The following is a 24387-nucleotide window of genomic DNA, read 5'->3' as shown; positions in this document are numbered from 1 at the left end:
AGAAAGCAAAGTTCCAAGAAGTATTTCATAAGTGATATAAAGGTTGTGCTACGAAAACAGAGTATTTTCATAGCACAGTCATGTTTCATCCTTTCCTCCATATGTTCGAGCTTCCCTTTCTGCACAGGTGGAAAATGAAGTTTTAATGGATTATTAATACATGCCACATGTACACCAGCAAAACTGCTTGAAGATAAGCATAAAGGTTTAAGGGACTTAAAAGGAGGAACTCTATCTCCTTGTTTTCAGGACAATTAGGTCATGACTCAGCAGGGTTTGCAACAGCACTAGGGACATCATCAAGCTTGAAGACATGGATTGGCAGCTGATTAAAGAATGTATTGAAGTCATAGATAAGGTTGTTGAAAGCATGTTTTAGGAGTTTCACTCCTATTTGTATTAGGACTCTTAAAGACAGCTAGTTGTCAAGTTGTAATTAAGTAGATTGTTTTATGAATAGATAGTTGTTAATTTTAGGAATTCGAATTCCCCTAAAGATGGATCATAGTATCCATGGTTGTAAAACTCTATATAAAGCTTGAGAACCAAATTCCTCAGGGTTGGGAATTTCATTAGCAAAAGAAAGTTGTGATATTGTAAGAAACTGTGGTTTTTCAAACTTAATACAGAGATCAATTTGACTACTCAAGATTCACAAGGAGTTTATGTGTTTGATGTTCTTATAGCCTTTTACAATTACTTATTTGCAGTAGTATGAGCTTGTGATACTTAGAATTCATTGGAAAATGCTCTAACTTCCTTCACATGGTTGTAGACTATGTTGATTCACTGTGATATATTTTTATTTATAAACCTAAACTCTAAGTGCCTTGACTTCCATGTTTTGTTGATCATGTTGTTTTGTTGAAGACTATCTTGACTCCATAGCCCAATAGGTGTTTGCTAATATTTGATTCAACCAGTCAACCATTCATACATTTGTCCATTTCTGTTCCTAGAGTTAGCTCAAATCATTAATTAAAAATCCTAAGCCTATTGAGAGAGCCCTCTCAGGTTGAGGAGGCTAAGCCTCAACCAACAAATTGGTTTGAAAGAGTTTTTTAAAGTCTACTTGATCAGCAGCCTATCAAGGTTATATTTTGTGATAACATTTGGTGCGTATGCCGGGAACCTGAAGATTACTCATTCTCGAAATCAAGAAGTTGAACTTCTGAAGGTAGTAGGAGCTCAAAAAGTTGTTCGAGGTTGCATCTACCTTGGCGACTCCACACATAAAATAACAAATTGGAAGGTGACTCCACTGCTAGAAGATCAGTAGCTTGATGAAGTTTCAAGATGAGCGTCATTGCAAGAATGAATTCCAGGTATGCCCCTAGAATTGGTCTCATATCCCTGGTTTTCCAAATCCTACGCCAAAAGGTTGAATGGTTAGATGATCTTCCAATATTAAAAGATGAAAAGAAAGATAATGCTACTCTTCATTTGGTTAGGTTCCATATGCATTTACACAATCTTAAGGTTCAGTTCCCTGAAGATTGTCTCATGAAGATGTTTATGACCACTTCAGAAGGAAAAGCATGGTCTTGGTATAAAAGCTTGGAAAATGGTTCATTATAGTCTCTTGCTAATTTCCATGATGTATTCTATGAGATGTATAAAGAGTGTCATCCCTCCTTATTGTTGGTCAAAGATTGTTGTAAACATTCTGTGAGTTTTATTCAATATTTGGAGGATTGTTATGATGATGATGAATTCATGGATGAAGAAATTTTAGAGGCTCTTCATAACAATTCATTTCAACACCAAGAAGAAAATATAACATCCCATAAAATGAAACATGAAAATTAGCAGGGGTTTACTTATGAAAACTATGTTACAACCTCTGAGATTAATGTAAAGATGCAGCAAGCTTGCCAGTATTTTGATCATAAAGAGTATGAAAATCATTGCAAACACCAAGAAGAAATACTGGAAGATAGCTTTTATAACTCTCAGGCAGAGGAAAAGGTTGATTTTTTATGTCATACTTTGCAGCAGCTTACATCAAAGAATGATCATAATAATGAGGAAAATTACATTATTTGTGGGAATCATTCAGAAAAGCAATTGGATAGCATATCAAAGGAATCCTGTGTGGCTGAGAATCAGTTGTCTGGAGATACAGAATGTTATGATGATCATAAAACTAACCATGTCCTCTTTGACCCTATAACTGAACACATGGAAAAGCTTTGCACACCAGTATTTCCTTTTCATTTTCATTATGAAGATCAGATACATTATAAGTTGATTTGGTCATCTCGCTATCATGGTTATTTTGAGGTTGAATGCAGTGAAGAGCCTCAAATATTAGAAAATACAATTTATTGGATTTATTGGAAATATCATGTTGCTTGACCTAAAGTGGAAATTGCAGATGATAGGGTAGGTAGGAATGTGAAAATAAGCTCAGGGTAGGTTGACTGAGCATTTTTAGTAGGTGCAGTTTGAGTCCTTTTTGCAAAAACCATTAAAGCTTGGGGAGCAGATTGGGCAGAATTTCAGAGTTTTATTCTAAAGGATGGATAGCAGCACTGGAGCTACCGGTTCTTAGTGTACCACTGGGGCACACTATCCCTAGTGGAGCCACTGTTATCACCCAAAAATTCTCAAAACATCATTGTGTCAACGCTTCTTTTGGACATGATTTCAAGGAGGTCTACAAGTAATTTTATGTTTTAATGGGTAGATGATGGGATAAGAGTCTCAAAAGTCTCATTTTCATATCCAAATAAATTTTAACAACCTTATTCCATGTCTTAGAAGTCTCACATTCTGTTTAAAACTCATATCTTAAACCATTTTGAATTTTTTTTTGGAATTAGCCCCAAAACCATGTTTTCGTAGCGCAGACAGTGTAAAAGGTCTATTTTGCACTACAAAAACACTATTCTTTTCGTAGCACTTTTCCCTAGAAATACTAAGCACACTATGAAAGCACAGATTCATAGGCAGTCTTGTCAAAACATCAATTCGTTCAATTTCTGTTAATTTTTCATTATTAGGTATCAGCTAGGAGTTAGTTCTTAAGCATGCAACCATCCAAATCAATCATTTCAAATGTAGGGGTCATCATGATAGGTAATTTCAAATTCAAAAGGGCTGGCTGGTTTCTTATTGCAGTTTGCATGCAAACACTCAAACAGACCATTTTCGAATGATAAGCTTATGGTAATCTCTTACCAAAGCTTCTGTCATCTATGATTCAAGCGAGGCTGATAAACAGAAATTCAAGCGAGGTTGATTTGTTACAAGAATTCAAAGGCAAAGATGACAGGAGAAAGGAAAATTCATAGGTCTGGTCATTGTTTAAGAACAAAGCTTGAAAACACCAAGGTCTTAGTCAGAGATAAATCAGTTGTAGAAGCCTTCAAGAAAGCAGGATGCTGGAAGTTTTATAAGAAATTGCAGGGAGGACATACTCAGGTGACAAAGGAATTTGCACTACATTTCACTGGCTCAAGCATAAGGGGAGGAATCCTGAACTTGCAAATTTCTCCAGAGGTCATAGCCTTGGTGACAGAGATTCCTAGGGGCCAAGATATATGGTTCAAAAACTTAAGATTCGACATGGAACCATGTAAGGTGTTTCTAAAGCCAAAGTTTGTAGAAACAGACTTAACCAAGGTAGTTTCCAGAAACTACATCAATGACAGCTATGCCAACTTGCTCTTCAACATTCAACGTTATTTTACCTATGAAGGCAGATATCAAAAGGTTTATTCATATCACTTTAAACTCCTGTTACATTTTTCTGGTATGATTTCTTTAGATTTTCCTTACTTCTTATATCGAATTGTAGCTAAGATGGCATATAGAGTATAGTTCAAATCTCAAGGATGTGAAACTTCCCTGTTTCATCATGGTCTAATTAAACGGATATTTCTATATGAACTCAAAAGGATCAACAAAGAATGGTCTTCGTTTTTTTTATGTGACTTTGGAGCAGAAAATCAAGGTGTAGACATTAGCCCTAGGGTTGAAGGAACTCCATCAACAGAAACTAGAAAGTCTGTAATGTCCAAGGAAAAAAGATTTTTTAAATTGAAACCTAGGAAGCAGGTGAAAGATCAAGTAAGAAAAACACCATTAGTTATTCTTGAAACTCCTAAATCTACAAAGGTAAAGATATCTGAGGTTAAGGGAATGACACAAGAACAGTCAACTAACAAACCAGTTCAAAGGAGATTAATTTAGAAGTCAAATTGCAAAGGAGAGAGGAAAATCAATGATCTCAGGAGAAGGTTCAAGCTTGAAGGGTGATTTAAATGATATTTTAAAATCCATTTATATTGCAGAATCCCCTTTGGTGCAGGCAGATGTCATACAATTTGATCAAGGAAATTCGAAGAAAATGAAACCCTCCAAGAAACTGGAATTTGAGGATGATGTTACAACATTTGTTTTCAAACCCAGAGAGCCCTTAAACAGGCAATCCAAATAGATGCAAGAGTCCAATATTGAGCTGGGGAGAACAGAAAAAACCTCTGTTGTTCAAGAAGAGTTGATAGACTTTCCATCTCCAAGACCTGAAGGTGACAAAAACAGAGTTCTTTCCACTCAAACAGAAAAAGCCAGTTACGAAGAAATGGAAGAAAGGTTAAAAGCTGCTAATAATGAAATTGCTAGACTAAGAGTGAGAGCAAGAAGGCATGCTACTGAAAGGACAAATTTCAAAAGGATAAAGGCTCTCTGGGAAGTTGAAAAGTTTCCAAACCAGAAATAGTCAATAGTGAAACTCAGTACTTTACCTGGACTGTTCCTGCAATCAAAGAAGCCAGATTTGTAAGGAGGATTAATGCTCAGCTGAGAGCTACTAACAGGAGATTGAAGAGACAAATTGAAGACCTAGAAATACAATTAACAAAATCTGGAAAAAAGGCTACAACAATAATGAAACAGGGTGATGAAAAAGGGCAGTGAAGGATATATCTTAAAACAGTTTTGGCATATAAAAAGAAGGACAACTGTGAAGAAGAACATCTTATAAGGGTAAGTGGTTTTGATTTTTGGTTGATCATATTAGTCTTCATGGAATTTTGAAAAACTCCCAAACTACAGATTTTTGAAGGCCATGTTTAAAAAGAGCATACACAGTAGTTTTGTAGCACGCTACGAAACTACTAAAGGTGACCATTTAGCACTTTATAGATGATTTTCGGAGGTAAGTTCTGATTAATTCCAAGTTTTGAAGTTTTTGGTAGACATGGGATCATATATGAAGTTTTAGATGGCAGTGGTGTAGAAGGCAAAGTTCCAAGAAGTATTTCATAAGTGATATAAAGGTTGTCCTATGAAAACAGAGTGTTTTCATAGCATAGTCATGTTTCATCCTTCCTCCATATGTTCGAGCTTCCCTTTCTACACATGTGGAAAATGAAGTTTTAATGGATTATTAACCAGCAAAACTACTCGAAGATAAGCATAAAGGATTAAGGGCCTTAAAAGGAGGAACTCTGTCTCCTTGTTTTCAGGACAATTAGGTCATGACTCAGCAGGGTTTGCAACAACACTAGGGACATCATCAAGCTCGAAGACATGGATTGGCAGCTGATTAAAGAATGTATTGAAGTCATAGACAAGGTTGTTGAAAGCATGTTTTAGGAGTTTCACTCCTATTTGTATTAGGACTCTTAAATACAACTAGTTGTCAAGTTGTAATTAAGTAGTTTGTTTTATGAATAGATAGGTGTTAATGTTAGGAATTCGAATTCCCCTAAAGATGGATCATAGTATCCAAGGTTGTAAAACTCTATATAAAGCTTGAGAACCAAATTCCTCAGGGTTGGGAATTTCATTAGCAAAAGAAAGTAATTTGTGTTATTGTAAGAAACTGTGGTTTTTCAAACTTAATACGGAGATCAATTTGACTACTCAATATTCACAAGGAGTTTATGTGTTTGATGTTCTTATGGCCTTTTACAATTACTTATTTGCAGTAGTATGAGCTTGTGATACATAGAATTCATTGGCAAATGCTCTAGCTTCCTTCACATGCTTGTAGGCTGTGTTGATTCACTGTGATACTGTTTTATTTATAAACCTAAACTCTAAGTGCCTTGACTTCCATGTTTTGTTAATCATGTTGTTTTGTTGAAGACTATCTTGACTTCATAGCCCAATAGATGTTTGCTAATATTTGATTCAACCAATCAACCAGTCATACATTTTTCCATTTCTATTCCTAGAGTTATCCATCTAATCATTAATCAAAAAATACTAAACCTATTGAGAGATCCCTCTCAGGTTGAGGAGGCTAAGCCTCAACTAAAAGATTGATTTGAAAGAGTTATTGAGAGTCTACTTGATCAGCAGCCTATCAGGGTTATATTTTGTGATAACACCACGCAATTCGTCCATCGGCTGTGGGATTGACCCAATCTTCATCTCGCATTGTTATCTTATATATATAATCCAGATCATCATCACTTTCTACATAGTCGCAAATAGGTTCAGTATAACTTACTCCTTCTGCAGTGTCTAGTGGCACTACAAACCTGAGTGACTTCTTCTCAAACATCATATTCTGCTTCTTCAAGTTGGTTACCCCTTTCGTATCAATATCCTAGTCAATCCCTAGTAGCGCAAGGTATGGATTACTATCATCCACCATTTCAATGACCTCAAAGTCAGCCAGCGAGCTTGCACCCTCAATGTCCACCGTTACAACATATAAGTGCCCCATCGGAATAATCTTCAATTGATTTTCCATGAGCAACTGAATAGGAGACCACTGCAGCACAGGTCTCCCCATCCTTTCTCATGTCTACTTACGCAATACCTTCATATCAGATCTGAGATCCAAGATTACCTGGTCCATTTCATATTCGCATCTATCCTCATCTTGTGCCCCATTCACGTCTTATTCTTACCAATATTTCTTACTTTGCGATATTTAGCGGGAGTCTTTTCTTTATTTGCGCACTTGTCAATTAACTCTTATAGCCCTTGTACTACTTTTTGATCATGCATTAACTTCATACAAGTCTTCAGAAAGGTAGCTAGTACTAAAGGATCTACCTCTTGCGTCGCACTAGTCTCTGGTGTTTTCTCCTGACTTCCCGAGGTAGAGGTCTCAACGAATTTTTTCTTGGCTCCCATGAAGGTTTCTTTAGTGCGATTAAGATCAAAATCTACTTCCTTTTCAGCAGCGTTGCGCACCCAGACGTCTTCTTTAGGTTTCTTACCTTTATCTACACCAGTCACCATACCACTTCTCAGCATGATCTTTATGCTCTGATCTTCTTTGCGGGGCTCATCCCTCATCATTTCAATGTTCTGCGTAGGTTGCACCTTATTTTCTTACATCTTTTTCATAAGGAGCAGACATTCCTCTATGACATGGTCAAACTCTCAACAATATTGACATGAGGGATGCGTGGGTTTTGTACAATCTCACGTGAATTTCCCTACTTCACTACAGTTATAGAAGATTACCTACCCACGCCCTCGACCTGGTTTGTCCTCGCCCTTGGAATCCGCCACGCGCAGCTCCTATGCCCTGATCCTAAGGCTGGTTCTCTACCTGTATTATGTAGGTAGGGGTTCTATCCATCATCAGCTCATAACTCCTACAATGGTGTTCATCATGTCCCATAGACATAAAAATTGAAAAACAACTACTGAGGGGTTTGTACAAAATTCTACAATAAATGGCAGTTATCAGTCCTGTGTTGCTCTGTAACCTGACAGATAGTGCACCATAATGCAGCTCCCATGCTCGTCCCAAAATTATTCTCTAGTTTTAGGGGAACATGCCCTCCCCCTATAATATATTTCTTGTAGACCAAGAAATGATCCTTATCATGTCCATGGCTCTTACACTTCAAACACCAAACCTTAGCGTGCACCTCCAACTGAGCTTCCTTTCCTTTCTTTAGGCTCTACAACTCCAAGTGCTTTCTAGCTGTGAATGAATCTGTTTCACACCAAGATCGTATCCTATATAGGTGAAGCATCCAATCTCATCGCTATCTCCAAAGCTTTTACTTGTGTTGCAATCTTTTCCAGTGACAGAGGCACTCTTAAATGTGGAAAGAACAATGCTATAAACCAGCCGTGATGTTGGGAATCAGGGATTACCATATTGTCCTGCCTGATCAGGAATTTTAACCTTTGATTGAAATCCCCAAGGCGTCTCATCTACCTTATGTCGGATTTCCTTAAACTCAATTACCGACTATGCCTCTGACATAGGCTTACTGAACTCCATGTTTAGAGCTAGCTAGGTATCTACCAACGTCGCTTTGGGGTTATCAGTGCAATACTTGATGTACCATGTTAAGGTGCAATCCTGTAAGGTTGTAACCAATTGCACCTTAATATTATCATCTGTAATCTGCTGTGTTTTCCATAAAGCTCATGTGACAAACCAAAAATGTTTGGTATCTTCACTCCCTATTCCTTTAAAAAGCGACAGCTTCATCGCGTTTGCCATGTTGAACAGTGGAAAAGGAGGTGGATGGGGTGAAGGCATAGGTGCATGAGGCGAAGTTGGAGGTGGAGGTGGAGATGGAGTGGATGTATAAGGTATCCTTGGAATAACCTGTGTAATTAACTGGACTGCACGTCACGGCATAGTTAGCACCATCCCTTCATTGTCGCTTGAAGGGGGTTCAATGAGCAGACTATATTCTGGGATGGATCCTCCATTTCTTCTAAAGAATCTTCCACTTCGCGTAGCCCCAAACATCAAGGTAACTTCATAACCCTTTTTCCACATAACAACATTTTAATCGCAGTCTTTAATGATTTCAAATATTACTTCGCAGTCCTTTAAAGAGCCTTCGTTCCACTTTGCTATAGCTAATATTTATGTCGATCAGAAAATAAGTAACAAAGATTCCCAATGTTCATCGCCCATACATAGATCAGCACTACCACAGCGAAAATAGCTCTTGAACACTTGGTTATTTGTTTGTTTTGAGAAATGTTAAATTTTGAATTTCTATATATTTATACTGGACATATTTATGCGGTTTTTTAAATGCCCTGTGTGGCATATGTACAGACTTATCAACAGACTCCTATTATAGTTTTGAAAGAACATCTTGCATGGTGAATCTGAAAAGTACATAGTATTTTTTGTGAATTCAAAATTTTGACTGAAGCCCTTAGAGGCTAGAAAGATACAGCATATGCAATCGCATCTACAATATGTAATTTTTCTAAGTTAATGAAAGATTACGATTTTTCCAGTGGAAAAAAAAGTAACAAAGATTCCCAATGTGCGATCAATCCAGTGATCCACAACTGGTGCAATATTGATTTCTGATGCTTCCAGACATCGCACCAGTTCAGGAGTCCACACTATAGGACCGTCAAGCCTCCATGTCCCTTAACTATCAATGAATTTAGACAACCACTCGTGTAGATCTTCGGGGAAGAAACAGAAGAACGCGTCGATCTCGCCTGTGTACAAAAATATCTGCAACCACTATTCCTTGGATAATTTAGGGTTCATGTTCTCTTGAGCCACAAACCCATGCACGTTTTGATCAATCCACTTGTCGATCTCTTTCATCCATAGGAAACCATTTATCACACATCTCTTACATAGATCTCGGTCCCGACAACAGAACAATTTGTTGGCTGAAGGGGGCCTGACCCAGGTTTAGAGTTGTTCGCGCCAACAAACAAGACCCTAATTTCTAGCCCTTTCAATAACAACCTACATAACACAGGCTGCAATCTCACCCAAAGTAGTATTTGGGGATGCTAGAACCAGGTTTTTGCATCTAGAGATAGCGTGATAAGTGGTCTTAAGCTCTTATAGCTCATATCTACCTTCACGCAGATCGATATCCTTCTATGGTTCACTATTGTAACTCTGATAAAATAGCCTTTACACCTTCGCAAAGGTCTGCGATCAGTCTTTACATACCCTAAAGAGGCAAACTATCCACTTTCATGCACTATTTATTAAGCCTAGATCGACCGTCACGTAGATATATCTTATTCGTCAGAAATCATAACATATTCAACATTTATCTTCGCAAAAATAGATGGTTACTTAATTCATGCATAAATATTATATATTCACTAGATTCACGCAGAATTTATACATTATTCCATGGAAAACATATTATTGAGCAACAAAACATAACATAAACAAAAGTAACAATAATGAGATGCAAGATATTTCTTCAAAATTAGTCTTTATTCAGTTCCAGTGTTCAATTTACAGACTTCTCCGCCCCACACACTCAGCTACAGAGCTCCGTGCACTCAACTACAAACTTACCAAGGCCTCATACGCACTCAGTTGTAGGATCCTTACCCTTTCGCCTAAGTACAGGAAACCAATCTTTCCTGCCTTAGCACTTGCCCAAAACAACAATATTCATTCAAAGTTATTCCTAAGAATCGCTATGACTCAACTATATATAGTTTTCTTCAATACAATACCATGGTCCACGAACCACAGGTGACTCTCAACAACTGACCTATCACTTACCCAAAGAAAGGGCTATAATCCCCTTTGACTCCTATCTAGTTGCATGCTCTGCATCCACATTTCATGGAGACTTCACATTATTTTACAAAACTTTTACAAAAATTGGGTTAACAAACCCCAAAACTAACCCTAGGGACCCTATCCCAAAAAGAACTCATAAAAGACATGAAGACAATTCTTGTAAACAAAAAATTGGAACCAAGACTTGACCTAACCATCCCCAACTGGGACTGACATTTTGTCAAACACTTGGTAGATATGCAACCTATAGGTCATGAATGCAAGTCTCAAGATAAGGGACTGAAAAGATATTTGAGGTTTAACAAGAAGGGTCACTACCTTCTCTCATTAGTTGTCTTGACAACAATTAGGTCTTAGATTCATTGTTTTTTCTTTTATAGCGAAAAAATGAAAATATCCATGACTAAGATCTGTCATAAAACCATGCTTATAACCAACATATAAGTAAATAAATTACCATAAGAGAACAACCATTAAATCCACATAATAACCAATACATTTCCTTACCAAAATAAAGAGAAGCTTAGCTTTTATTAGCCATTGGAAATTACCAACTGGGTTCGGGACTTCCTTGTTCCACCCGACCATAGATTGGTTGAGCCAAATATCACTTCAACTAATCACCCCCATGCCATATTCCAAGCATGAATGTGGGATATCATGGGATAAACAATCTAAAGACAACTAAGGGAATCCAGAGGTTAAACCACCTCCACCCTCTCCATACCATGATCACACCTAAACCATGTCAAGGTCACAAACCAAGCTTGGATGCCTCAAAATGTCTTCACCATCCTTGAGGATTTTCCTTGTCTCCACCCTTAGGCTTTTCCATGTATCCTTCCATTATCGATCAAAGGATTCCTAGGCCTTTGAGAATTTTCCTGAGACCACCTCACCCCAGATTTTGAAACCATCTGGCAACCCAAAGCTCAAACCAAGAACAATCCCATCATACCATGGCTACAAGGAAAATTTTAAGGATGGAAAATTTTCTTGAAGTTTAAAACATTGGCGAATCTCACTAATCCCTAATATGCAAATTATAAATGTTTATTGATATATTTGTAAAATTAATCAAATTTATAATTATTTTATATATAGTCTCTATATAATGTGGGCGATTTTTAAGGTAAAATAATTTTATATTCTAAAATTTGGGCGAATCGTCTTTTATAAAATTGGAAATTGGCGAATCTTTTTTTTGGAAAAATCATGGAAAATTAGCCCACTGGGCGAACATTAGCCCCTAAAATTTTCCATGCATGGCTATATGGAAATGGCAAGGCTAGGCTAAAATCCACTCTAGAATCTCGACAAAATCCATTCTAATGACAATAAAAAACCAAATACCAACATGCACATACCATGCATGTCAAAAATAACCAGAAAATCACACATGAATTTTGTTACTTGAAAGTATTCTCGCTGAAGTTGCTTGATCCTTGCCTTTCTTTCCTTTCCTTGCTTTTCCTTTCCTTTCCTTTCTTTCTTTCTTTCTTTCTTCTCTTGCTACTTTCTCCTCTCTAACACAAATTCTAACACTAAATTGACAAAAATCTAACAAAAGATACCAATTGATGCCTTGAATCCTTTTTATTATTCATGCCTCTAATTTCTTCAATTTTCCATTATTTTCCTTCATTTTACTCCTCACATGCAACCTATGACCTTTCACCTTCCTTTTCTCCTAATTTTCATTATTTTCATAAATAATGTGCCAAAATACCTTTTTTCCTTTCCAAAGCCTTAGCCATTTCCTTTGCCAATTTCCCCTTCACCATAAAACACAAAAAGTGATGCCCACTAGGATATTTTTCCCAACATTCAGCTTGGAATAAGTCTCCCTTGCCCATGGTCATATTTTACCTTTATTAACTTTGATTGCATTAAGTTTTAAGCTGAGGTTGTTACATTAATTATACGTGTAAATTCCATTAAAAGTTCTTGAGAATAGAGATGTATGACTGAGTGTACTAATAAAATGCTTAGGTCTAAAAATACATTAAACCAAAAAAAAAAAATTATGGGTTGAGGAGTAATCTTGTATTTAGTTAACAGAGCATATAATGCAACCTGCTTACAAAAATAAAGGAAATATTATAGTTTGAGTTATGGCTATAGTAAATAGTTCAATCAAACTGTCACTTACAACATTTTATTAATTAATACTTGTGGTTTATTGATGGAATTTCCTTTGAATCAATAAAAAAATCGCAATGAATGGATTCACATTCAATATCCAGGACATAACTTCCAAACATAAAGTAGATTCTACCTTGAAAATAAATGGGAAAACTAGTTTTGATGGGGATTTATTATGCTTGCACATGCTAAGAAATCGCATGCATTGTTACTTATGAGAAAAAAAAAAGTGTAGATGGCCATGACTCATAGACACCTTATCTCATTATGGATAGGCTCCTTGACTCCTTCATCCTCTCATCTTCATGAATGTTGCACTCTTCAAGTTTTCATCTCTGCTATAACCCTTCAAGTTCCTTTGGTTCTCTTTGCATCTTACTCATTCATTCCCTTCTTCACCACAACCTTCATTTTTAATGTGTTTCCTTGCAAACCCAACTGTCACAATGCTTCATTTCAACTTCCAAATAAATTTTACATATGTACTAAAATTTTCCAAAAACTATTATATGCTTATTACAAAGTTCACAAAGAGTTTTTCTCTCTTTTGTTTAGCAATGATCTAATTCGAATTAGTAAACAACCATGATTTAAGAATGAATAAAAGTTGGCCATTTTGGGCTCTAAGTTCCACTTCAAGATGGATTTCAGTGGATAAATGTAAGTCTTCTCCTAAAAATTTTATTTGGAGCCGAATTTTATCAATAATACCATCTCAGAATTATAGTTCAAGTTGGATTTTATTAATCCAACCACTGAGCCTCAACCTATTAGAAACCCTTCTATAATTCTCAATCAACTATTATTTCTTAAAACTCTTTTGTTGGTTCCATCTCTAACTTTTCCATCAATCATGTTGGTCTAAGAAAGAGGATATTTTGGATCATCCACTAAATCTTCTCTAGAATAATTAAGTCTATGAGATTAATATTGGATTATGCTTTCAAGGAGCCCCCCTTCTAATTTACGCATTGGTTGTGTTAGAGGTTACCTAGGACCTATATGTCTTTGTTATATAGTGCCTTCATCGAGAAGTATGAAATTTTAGTGGGTGGTATTTCCTCTTAAAGAAGCACATGGGATCTCTTCAGATAGTGGTTATTAAAATTGAGAAAAAATCTAAGTAATATTTCCATGTCAACTTATGCATAATGGATTACAAGGACTTCCTATTTAGGATACTAAGGTTCCCTTCACCTAAACATGAGATGTAGCGGTTAGTAATGTTTAAACATTAAATTAGGTTGATCAATATCTTATAGTCACATAACATCGATAAGTTCATGTGAATTTTTAGCAAGCTCTTCCAAGTTTCCTTCCCTTTCATTCCTCTAATGATCCATTTGGAACAAAGAGCATGTCTTGTATTTAGGGGACAAAAACACTATAGTACATCTAACTCAAATTCATCAATGAATTTTTCAATAATGGCAAACTTGAATAAGCATTTCCTTGTAACCTGTAAATTTGCATTATTGACTATCCAACCCAAGGTTTATGGCTTATGATGAGGTACAGTTTCAAGGTTAAGCTTTTTGACCAAGTATTTTGAAATTAAGTTCGATTGTGACCCACTATCAAATAATGCATCAATCTTTGTATGATTTGAACTTACCCTTACATGGAACAACTCTATCCTTGATTCTTCATTTGGAGTGTTGTTCTGACTATGTGAGGAACTATTTCTTGCTATAACTTCTTTTCCTTTTGTGGCCATGGCTGAAATCTTGGTATCATCACCAAAATCAAATCCAAGATCATGTTGTGTGGTAGCAGTCGTCTTTTGTTTCCCATTATTGTTTGGTTTCTTAGGCCTTAGTTCGGGATGTAGTTTCCAATAGTGGGTTTCGTAATGCCCTGCTTTGGAACAATGTTGGCATATAGTTTTCTCCCATTCTTTCTTTACGCTTGCATTCTTCTTTCCTTTCCATTTCCCACCCTTCTCTTTCTCCTTACCCTTGAATGGCTTCTTCTTACTACCCTCTTCCTTAATGTTCTTCCCTCTTGCTTCAAGGTGCGTGGCTTGTACACATACCTCATCTAAATTGCTTGGATTGAACATAAGGATAGTGTGTTTTAAGTAGGAATGTAAACCCCCAATATATTTCAAGAGAGTATCTTGGGAATTCAAGTTTACTCCTAAAAACAAAACCCTTTTCCTAAACTCTTGGGTATAGTCTTGAACTGTTTGGCCCTTGAGTTGCCTAAAATTTTGCCAACTCATAATGCCTTTTTACATATAGGCTAAAGGATAAAACTGTCTTTTAATTGAAGAAACATATTCAACCCAAGAAATTGATATCTTACCATGAATTCACATTTCCTCTTGAGTATTTTCTTCCCACCAAACTAGTGCTGCTCCTTCTAGCCTCAATGAAGCCAACTAGATTTTTATATCATATTCTCATATTCCTTGTTAGGCCCCTATACTACTAGTGTAACCCCTTACTGTTATTAGTAAAACCCCCTTATTCTATTGTTGTACCCATGTACTCCCCATATTGTTACTATTGTGCCCCATGGAAGCCCACTATTGTTATTATTATGCCCTTACATTATTATTGTTATGTCGGCTCTGGTTATATTATGACCCCTTAGACTCCTATATATAGAAAGGAGGTATTTTCATTTCTATCATCCAAGAATTGTTCATTTGTGTAATGTAAAGGAGGTTGACCCCTCGAAGAGGCTGAATTCTAAGGCATTCAACTATCTTTTCTCTCTTTTTGTGAGCTGGTTTCAAACATTTGGTATCAGAGCTGTGGATTCTAGGGTTTCACTACTCCAAATAGGTCATCATGGGATTTTCGCTATAACTATTTTTCTACGAAGTTTCAGAAGCTAAGAAAAAAACCCATTTGACACGAAATCGATCTAAACCTTGGCTCTAAATTTCAGATCCTATATTGCTATATTTTCAGAGATCTAGTCTGAGGAAGTTAGGGTTTTTGCAAACTCCTGAATTACATTCCAAACAAGTGACCTGGGCAAATCGTTATAACTTTTGTTTTGAGCATTGGATTGAAATTTAGTAAGAAGTTACAGAAAGAGGATGGACTGTAGTTTCCTGTGCATATTTTTTAGATCCGAAGGTCAAACCAGTGACACGTGGCACTTTATACAAGTTTTCTCTTCTGAAAGGGTCTATAATCGGGTCATCTTGGGAGATTTGGCATAACTCTTCCTTGGAGAATCCAATTTGGATTCGACTGGTGGCATTGGAAAGAGGACGTATAGGGATACTACAAGCCGCGATTTCAGAATTGGAAGATCCAAAATTACAGAGTTACAGTCATTTCAAGATCGAGCTCCTGAAATCAAGAAAAAGCGAGATGAGGAAGTTTGATGGTATGGATCCAGTAAGTTGGATGCTACAGATGGAGAAATATTTCGATCTACATGAGGTGCAACTATTATAAAAGGTACGTATTGCATCTTCATATTTAGAACCAGATCAATTTTTATGGTATAAAGGGCTTTTTTCTCGTAAACCACTTGTTACGTGGTCAATTTCCACGAAGGAAATGATAGCAAATTATGAGGATACAAAGAGAAACTATTTTTTTAGCCAATTGATAAATCTCAAACAAAAGGGTTTAATGGAAGAGAACATTGAGGACTTTCAAAAATTGAATAGAAGGGTAAATTATATTCCACAAAAGAAAAGGATTGATGTCTTCATAGGGACTTTAAAGGATAACGTTCAACATGAGGTTCATTTTTTGGAACCTGATTCATTGGAGGAGGCATTCGAGTTGGCAAGAAAAATTGAAAGCGAAATTATGGAAACAAGGAAGTCTACACCTCACAACTATAAAGATGGAAGTGTTGTTTCTCCTAACCTTCCACAACCTACAAGGATTACACCACAACAATTGGAAGAAAAAAGAGAAAAAAGGCTTTGTTACAATTGTGATAACAAATACATTAAAGGTCATAAGTGTGCTGAGAAGAAATTATTTTACATTAATTTTGGAGAGGAGGAAGAAAAGGATCAAGAAACGTCAAAAAAAGAGTATATACACTAGGAACCAACCCCAGAGAAATAAGAAATGAATCTGACCATATCTTGTAAAGAATTGGAAAGAATTACTACTCCTCAAACTATTAAGATAGAAGGACATATCAAGAAGAAAAAGGTTCAAGAAGTGAAAGATCACATCGAGAAAGAAGAAATAAATCCAACCATATCTTGTAATGCATTGGCCGGAATTACCACTCCTTAAACTATCAAGATAGAAGGACATATCAAGAAGAAAAATGTGAAAAATCATATCGAGCATCAAGAAATGAATCCGACCATATCTTGTAAAGCCTTGGAATAAATTACCACTCCTCAAACTTTAAAGATATAAGGACATATCAAGAAGAAAAAGGTTCAATCAGTGAAAGATCACATCGAGCATGAACAACAAGTTCTCCAACTTTTAGAGGATAACGCCACTTTGGTGCATAATCGAATGAAACAACAGGTAGATCAACATCGCAGTGAAAAATGTTTTGATGTAGGTGATTGGGTAATTTTACGACTACATCTCAAGTAAGCTATTTATGAGAAGGAAATATTGGAAATACTACATGCACTTAAGAAATGGAGACCTTACCGAATGGGAAGACACTTCAAGGTAAAAATGAATCATGATAGTCTTAAATACTTTTTAGAACAACTATTATCTTTAGAAGAACAAAAAAAATGGGTCACAAATATGTTGGGTTATGACTTTGACATCATCTATAGAAAAGGGAAGCAAAATTTTGTTGCAGATGCACTCTCAAGAAAGGATGAGGATGTGGAAGCATCGTTATGTGCTATTTCTATTATACAACCGGATTGGATAAACGAAGCAAGGAGTGAATGGAAGAAGGACAAAGAAGGCCACTCATTCAAAAGTTGCAGAGTATCCCAATTCAAAAAATATTTCCAGAACTTGAAGAGGAAGGACAAATCATATTGGAACCTGGAGCATTCACAGAAACAAGAACCCCACAGCTATGAAATCGACCAATTTCGGAATATCTCATCAAGTGGAAGAGCTTACCCACTGAAGATTCCACATGGGAGGACAAGAATTTTATACATAAGCATAAAGAACTACTTTTTGAAGGAGAGGGGCATGTTAGGCCCCTATACTACTAGTGTAAACCCTTATTGTTATTAGTACAACCCCCTTATTATATTGTTGTACCCATGTAGTCCCCATATTGTTACTATTGTGCCCCATAGAAGCCCACTATTGTTATTATTATGCCCTTACATTATTATTGTTATGGCGGCTTTGATTATATTATGACCCCTTAGACTCCTATAAATAGAAAGGAGGTATTTTCATTTGTATCATCCAAGAATTGTTCATTTGTGTAATGTAAAGGAGGTTGCCCCCTCGAAGAGGCTGAATTCTAAGGCGTTCAACTATCTTTTCTATCTTTTTGTGAGTTGGTTTCATAACATTATTGAAGGTTCTCAATTCTGCAATAAACCTCCAATTTTGGAATCCAATTGTCAAACTTTTCTGCATTGACCTCACCATTGTACATAAGAAGTTCAAACTTAATGTCCAATTTGAGCAAGGGATTTTTTCCTTTTGGGATTTTTGAATGAGTATGAATAGTTTTTGTGGTGGAAGTGGAAGATGATGTTGTTTGTGATGATGAGGATGATGAAGATGATGAGGAAGATGATGAATATGGTGGAGATGGACGAGGCTTTCCTCCATTACCCTTTGAATCCTTCTTTTCGTCTTTTTTTATCTAATGAGCTTCCCTCTCCATGTGGGGACTTAGAACTCTCTCCAACCATTCTAGTATTCCTCTCTTAAAATAGGACTCTAACCATGGCAGTTAATTCATACAAATCTTTCTTATATGCTTCCTCTTATGAAATACCTTCAATCTCTCCTACTCCAGACATGATGGCTTTTGATTCAAACTTAGCTTCTGGTACTTCTTGTACCTCCTCAATCTCAATTGAAGGTAAAACTTGAGGTGTTTCAAGTGAAGCTGGGATTGAAAATTTGGGTGGATATTATTTTCTTGTGGCTCTCGTTCTTCTTGGCATTACCTCAGGCATTGCAACCAATAGTTTCCCTTCTCCTCTCTGCAACTTTAACCTTGTAAGCATCAAAAATTTGCAACCATTAAAACCCTACTTGCACAAAACTCAAGCAATCAAGCAAATAACCTTTACTCTGATACCAACTTGATCTGTTGTTGAATGTTAGTTTTTCTGTGCTAATTTCAACTTTAGAATTGAAAATAATTGCTTGTCATTTTTTCATGGGCATAGGTTTCACTTATGGTATTTGTCAATGTAACATGTAAATTTGTCAAGTTTTTATGTTAAATTCATGAGAAAATAGCATGTAAATAAAATGATGAACATCAACAAACAATATATAGCAAACCATCAAATGAACACTTAACACAATGTTTTGATGAAGAAGTTCGCCCCTCGTATGCTACATCTCCTTGGTCCAACTTCCATCGCTTGGGTCTCTGTATTAGCTCAAAATGGAAAAATAAATAAATAAATAGAATGATTATTACAATGCTCTACTCCTCTTAAAACCTTCTTCAATGTGCTAAGAACATCAAAATCATCTAAGAATGACTTTTTCTGATCCCAAATTGGTTGAAAATTACAAAAGTTATGGGCAAAACAATTTCTCCTAGGAAATCTCCACTAAAACTGGAGAACTCCAGTTAATCCCACTAATTTTGGAGAAAATTTTGAATTTTCCAGTCCACCAAAAATTCCGCTAACTTACTCTGAAGTTTAATTAATGATAAGCTCAGATTAATTAGAAATAGTGTTGCAGTTAGAACTAATCGTGCACGATTATGGTTAGCGTTAGCCGATGGTTTGTGGTAGTGGTCACATGGGAGGGGTTACCGCTAATGGTTTACCCCAAACTCCGCCAACATAACATTTCAAATATAAACTGCAACCGTTGTAGGTTAAGACATATGGTGGTGGTGTAGTGGTAAGTTGTGGAGTTTGTGTAGGTGAGCTTGCGGGTTCGACTCTGTCGACCTACACATAATATTTTACAACGCGCCAATGTTTCTAGACCTTTAGGGAGGGATACGTGGTGGCCTCAAGGCTTGCCACATGTCTCCTCTTCATTCGTCCTTCCTCCAACCAATAAAATGAAGCCAACTCACCACACTGCAGACCAATCACAACGCGCCACTTGGAGATATCCCATTAGCCGTTCACCAACCCTTTGACTTGCCCAGTCATCTGCCACGTCAGCAGTATGGACTACTGACTGTGCAGTGATTGTACCTTTTTTTGCAAAATTCTTCAATTTGGAAAGGTGGACATAATGTAATATCTTTCTCATACGAGCTTTGTTTTGAGTGAAACCAGTTGCGTTGGGATCATATCACGGAGACGAACGAGGTCGTTAAGGTTTTGAGTGATTCGGAGCACTTTAATTTTTGAGCTAAATACTGATCACCTGATCAAACTGTGTCCCCTCTATCCAACTTGTATCCAGATCGAGACAAACTACCATAGGCTCCATTAGTTTTCTCTTCCTGCTCTTGATCGATCCCTATTTTTCCCTATCTTTGTAACTCTGATGAGATCTGAAGGATTGCTACATTACCATCTACCTTCTTTTCTTGAGCCATTGCAAGTCTTTCTTAAGCCTCAACCAACCTGTCATTATCATATTTGCAACTTTTGATCTTTATCCTCAAGCTCCTCAATTTATCTGCTATACCAGGGAATACTCTTCTCGTTACCGCCCAACTAATCTGTAGCAAGTGTCATGAGAAGTGTAGTCTACCATTTTTCTCGTCATCTTTGATTTCTCTTCTTCCTGCAAGTATACCATGTTAGATAAACCAAATACATACCTTAGTTATGTTCAAGGGAGGCTTATCTCATATGCAAGATCCATTCACATTAGCATGTACATGCATAATCATAAACATATCCGTGTAATAATATAACATCACAATAATATCACACATGATCATACTAATTGTATACCCTGATCCCATTCATGACAACCATAAAATTGACAACATTAAACTTAAGAGAGCGAAAACATGCTTTGATGCCACCTTGTGGTATCATACATGACCCAAAGAGAGTGCAACCCACTCTGATACTACCATGTAACATGCCTCCTCTCACATCTACCCACTTTCAACAGCTTACCTGGGGTAAACATGAGATGAGGGGTTGCTATGATATGACTCAACCTCTTAGATGACCTTAAGGAAATGGAGTCAACATAACCTTATTGACATCCCTCAGGTGCCATAGGAACCCCGGGAGTAACCCAACTCCTCCAAGTGTCAAATCCCTAAGAAAACTCAAATTTTCCGTGACCTAGAGGCCCAGTCACTCCCTTGCCAAGGCCTCCATGTGACTATGGGTTCCCAGTTGCTCCCATAAGCCTGCACCAGTGTGACTTTGGCCTTTTTCTGCCAATGTTGTGCCAAAAACTTCGAGAATTAAGGCTATTTTCTAAGGATGGGGCTTAGCATCTGTCCAAAAAGCTATGAAACTTCTAGAAATCATAAAAGACATGAAGATAATGCTTGTAAACCAAAAATTAGAACCAGGACTTAACCTGACCATCCCCAACTAGGACTTACATTTTGTCAAACACTTGGTAGATATGCAACCTACAAGTCATGGAAGTCTCAACATAAGGGACTGAAAACATATCTGAGGTTTAACATGAAGGGTCACTACCTTCTCTCATTCATTGTCTTGACACCAATTAGGTCTTAGATTCATTATTTATTCAGTTATAGTGAAAACAAGATAAGAGCCATGACTAAGATCTGTCATAAAACCATGCTTAATACCAACATATAACCAAATAAATAACCATAAGAGACCAAACATTAAATCCACATAATAACCAGTACATTTCCTTACCAAAAACAAGAGAAACTTAGCTTTTATTAACCATTGGAAATTACCAACCGGGTTCGGGACTTCCACATTCCACCTGACCATAGATTGGCTGAGCCAAATATCTCTTCAACCAATCACCCCCATGCCATATTCCAAGCATGAATGTGGGATCTCATGGGATAAACCAATCCAAAGACAACCAAGGGAATCCAAAGGTTAAACCACCTCCACCCTCTCCATATCATGATCACACCTAAACCGATGTCGAGATCACAAAATCGAACTGAGCTTGGATGCCTCAGAATTTCTTCACCATCCTTGAGAAATTTTCTTGTCTCCACCCTCAGGCTTTTCCATGGATCCTGCCATTACCGACCAAGGGATTCCCAGGCCTTTGGGAATTTTCCCGAGACCACCTGAGCCCGTATTTCGAAACCATCTGGCAAACCAAAGCTCAACCCAAAGCTCCACTAGAGTTAGCCGATAAAGAAATCCCGAGGAGTTTTCCTAGCTTAACTTACGCATGGGTAGAATGAGGCCGTCATCATGACTAATATACATAGGCATCAACAAACACTTTGGTACACTTTGAAATTTTCTTGCAAGGGATACATAATTCATAATTTATTTAAGAATATTTTTTGAAACTCCTAAAGCACTTAGTTCTGTATTTTCTTTCAGAAATCCTTAAAAGAGTAGGGGATACTTGGGAATTTGAATGTCTATCGAGGATAAATCCAAGCACGCCCTTGGGATAATGGGAAATTAAGGGCATCCTTCTAACTTTATTAATACCACTAGGTTTTAACCAATTGTAGCTTTGATCAAACTTTATTAATACCACTAGGTTGTAAATTTTCGTCAACCATTTACTTCAAGGCTATTGTTAACTCATCCCACATAGCCCTTGTACACATGTTACATGGACAACGGAAAACACTACCATAATTTAGTCTTATGAATTAAATTGAAATACAACTAAAAATTTAAATCCAGAAATAAAACTAATCTAAATCTTAACTAGAAATCTTAAATAAATGATTGACACAAAACAAAAATTAAACACAAATAATAAAGACAATAATGCATTGACTATAAGCTATACAAAACTACGAAACTTTGGAAATTTGAAAATATTATGTAAGTCACCAAAAATAACTTATTTTACACAATTTTATTAACAATGTAAAAAATAAAATCTATAAATTGTAATATCCATACCTAAAAGCATAAAAAAATATAATCTACGACTAATCTCACATGTACAAGAATATAAATATAAACACCAATGGTTAACTATGCCTCTCATTAACGTATAAGGATAAAAGTTATTATTATTATAAGAAAATAACCTTTTGGATGACTACAACAATTAAGTTTATAAAGTTTTCATATAACCCCAGAGTTGACCCACAACTGCTATGAGAGGGAGTAAGTGCAAAGAGAGTTGACCCACAACTGCTATGAGAGGGAGGGCAAAGACTCGGGAAGGATCCAAGAGTTGGCGTGAAATGGCATGCATTTCTCTGCGAACATGCATTTTTTTTTTTAAATTAAAAATATTGTGAGATTGTCAATGCCGCCTCTGAGAGCACCCAATGAATACTTTGACCCTGAAGAATCGTTAGCATGGTTCAGTGGGCCACTGCGAACATGCATTTTTTTTTAAGAATTAAAAATATTGTGAGATTGTCAATGCCGCCTCTGAGAGCACCCAATGAATACTTTGACCCTGAAGAATCGTTAGCATGGTTCAAGGGACTGGCCCACTGTTGCTTGCAGGGGAGGTGAAATGAAGTGCATGTTTTTTTTTAAATATACAAATTAATTTGACCCTGAATTTGCGAGTTTTAGATAACGGCAAAACTTGGATACAGTCATGGACGGATGAATAATTATATAGATTTAAAAATATATAAATTTAAAAATTATTATTATTTTGAATAATTGATAATGATTATTAGTCCTCTATTTTGTTTTAGGTTTATAGTATTATAATATATTTAAAATATAATAGTGAAATTGCTTTTCATACTTTATTTTGGTTATTAAATACGATAAAAAAAATTTAATTAATTGAAAAAATTCTGATGATATAATGTTTATTCAAAATTTTCTTAGATTTATTAATGGTAATTTTTTAAGTTTTAAAATAATATTTATAAATATTTGTTTTTAATGTTAAAAATATATAAAATATTATTGTAGATTTTGATTTTGTATAATTAATTAATTTTTTACTTTAATTTAATTGTATTTAAACTAAATCACAGTACTCGTTACTATGTAATCTATATATTTCTATTTTTTTAATGTTATCTTTAATAGGAGTGTTATGGTTCACATGTTTATTATCAAAATAGTTTGCGTGATCGGAGACTTCCACACTTATTCATATTGTTATAAATTTAGGGAAATGCACTGTGTGATCTAAGTGATCAGCGCAATGATCCGTCCAACATTTCGAATAAGAACTCCATCTATCATCAAAGACCAAAAAAAACTTTGAAAATAAATAAAAGTTATGTAAACTTTTACATTTCATACAACTTTCACTTTCACCTTCCGCCAAGGTGGAGATTTGGGGTTTTGGTGGAATTGCAGTGACACTGATTAATGTCTAAATTGTTTGCATTTGCACCAAATTTTTTGGGGGTTAAAATTCAAATCAACAAATTGCATGAGGTAGATAATTCTTCCCGGGAGTACAATATCATTTTATTTACCCAAATATTGAGTTTTACGATTGAAGTTTTATGGACTGAGCTTTCTTATAATGGAAGATTTTAAACTAACAATTATATAATTTAAATGGGTAATAAATATCCATATAAATATTTATTTTAATATATTTAATATTATAAAATTTTAAATAAATATATAT

Source organism: Pinus tabuliformis, chromosome 1_1, assembly GCF_031772625.1.
Source record: "Pinus tabuliformis cultivar Carrire ecotype Pingquan chromosome 1_1, CPIR1, whole genome shotgun sequence".
In the NCBI taxonomy this organism is placed as follows: Eukaryota; Viridiplantae; Streptophyta; class Pinopsida; order Pinales; family Pinaceae; genus Pinus; species Pinus tabuliformis.
This window is presented reverse-complemented; position numbering follows the sequence as displayed.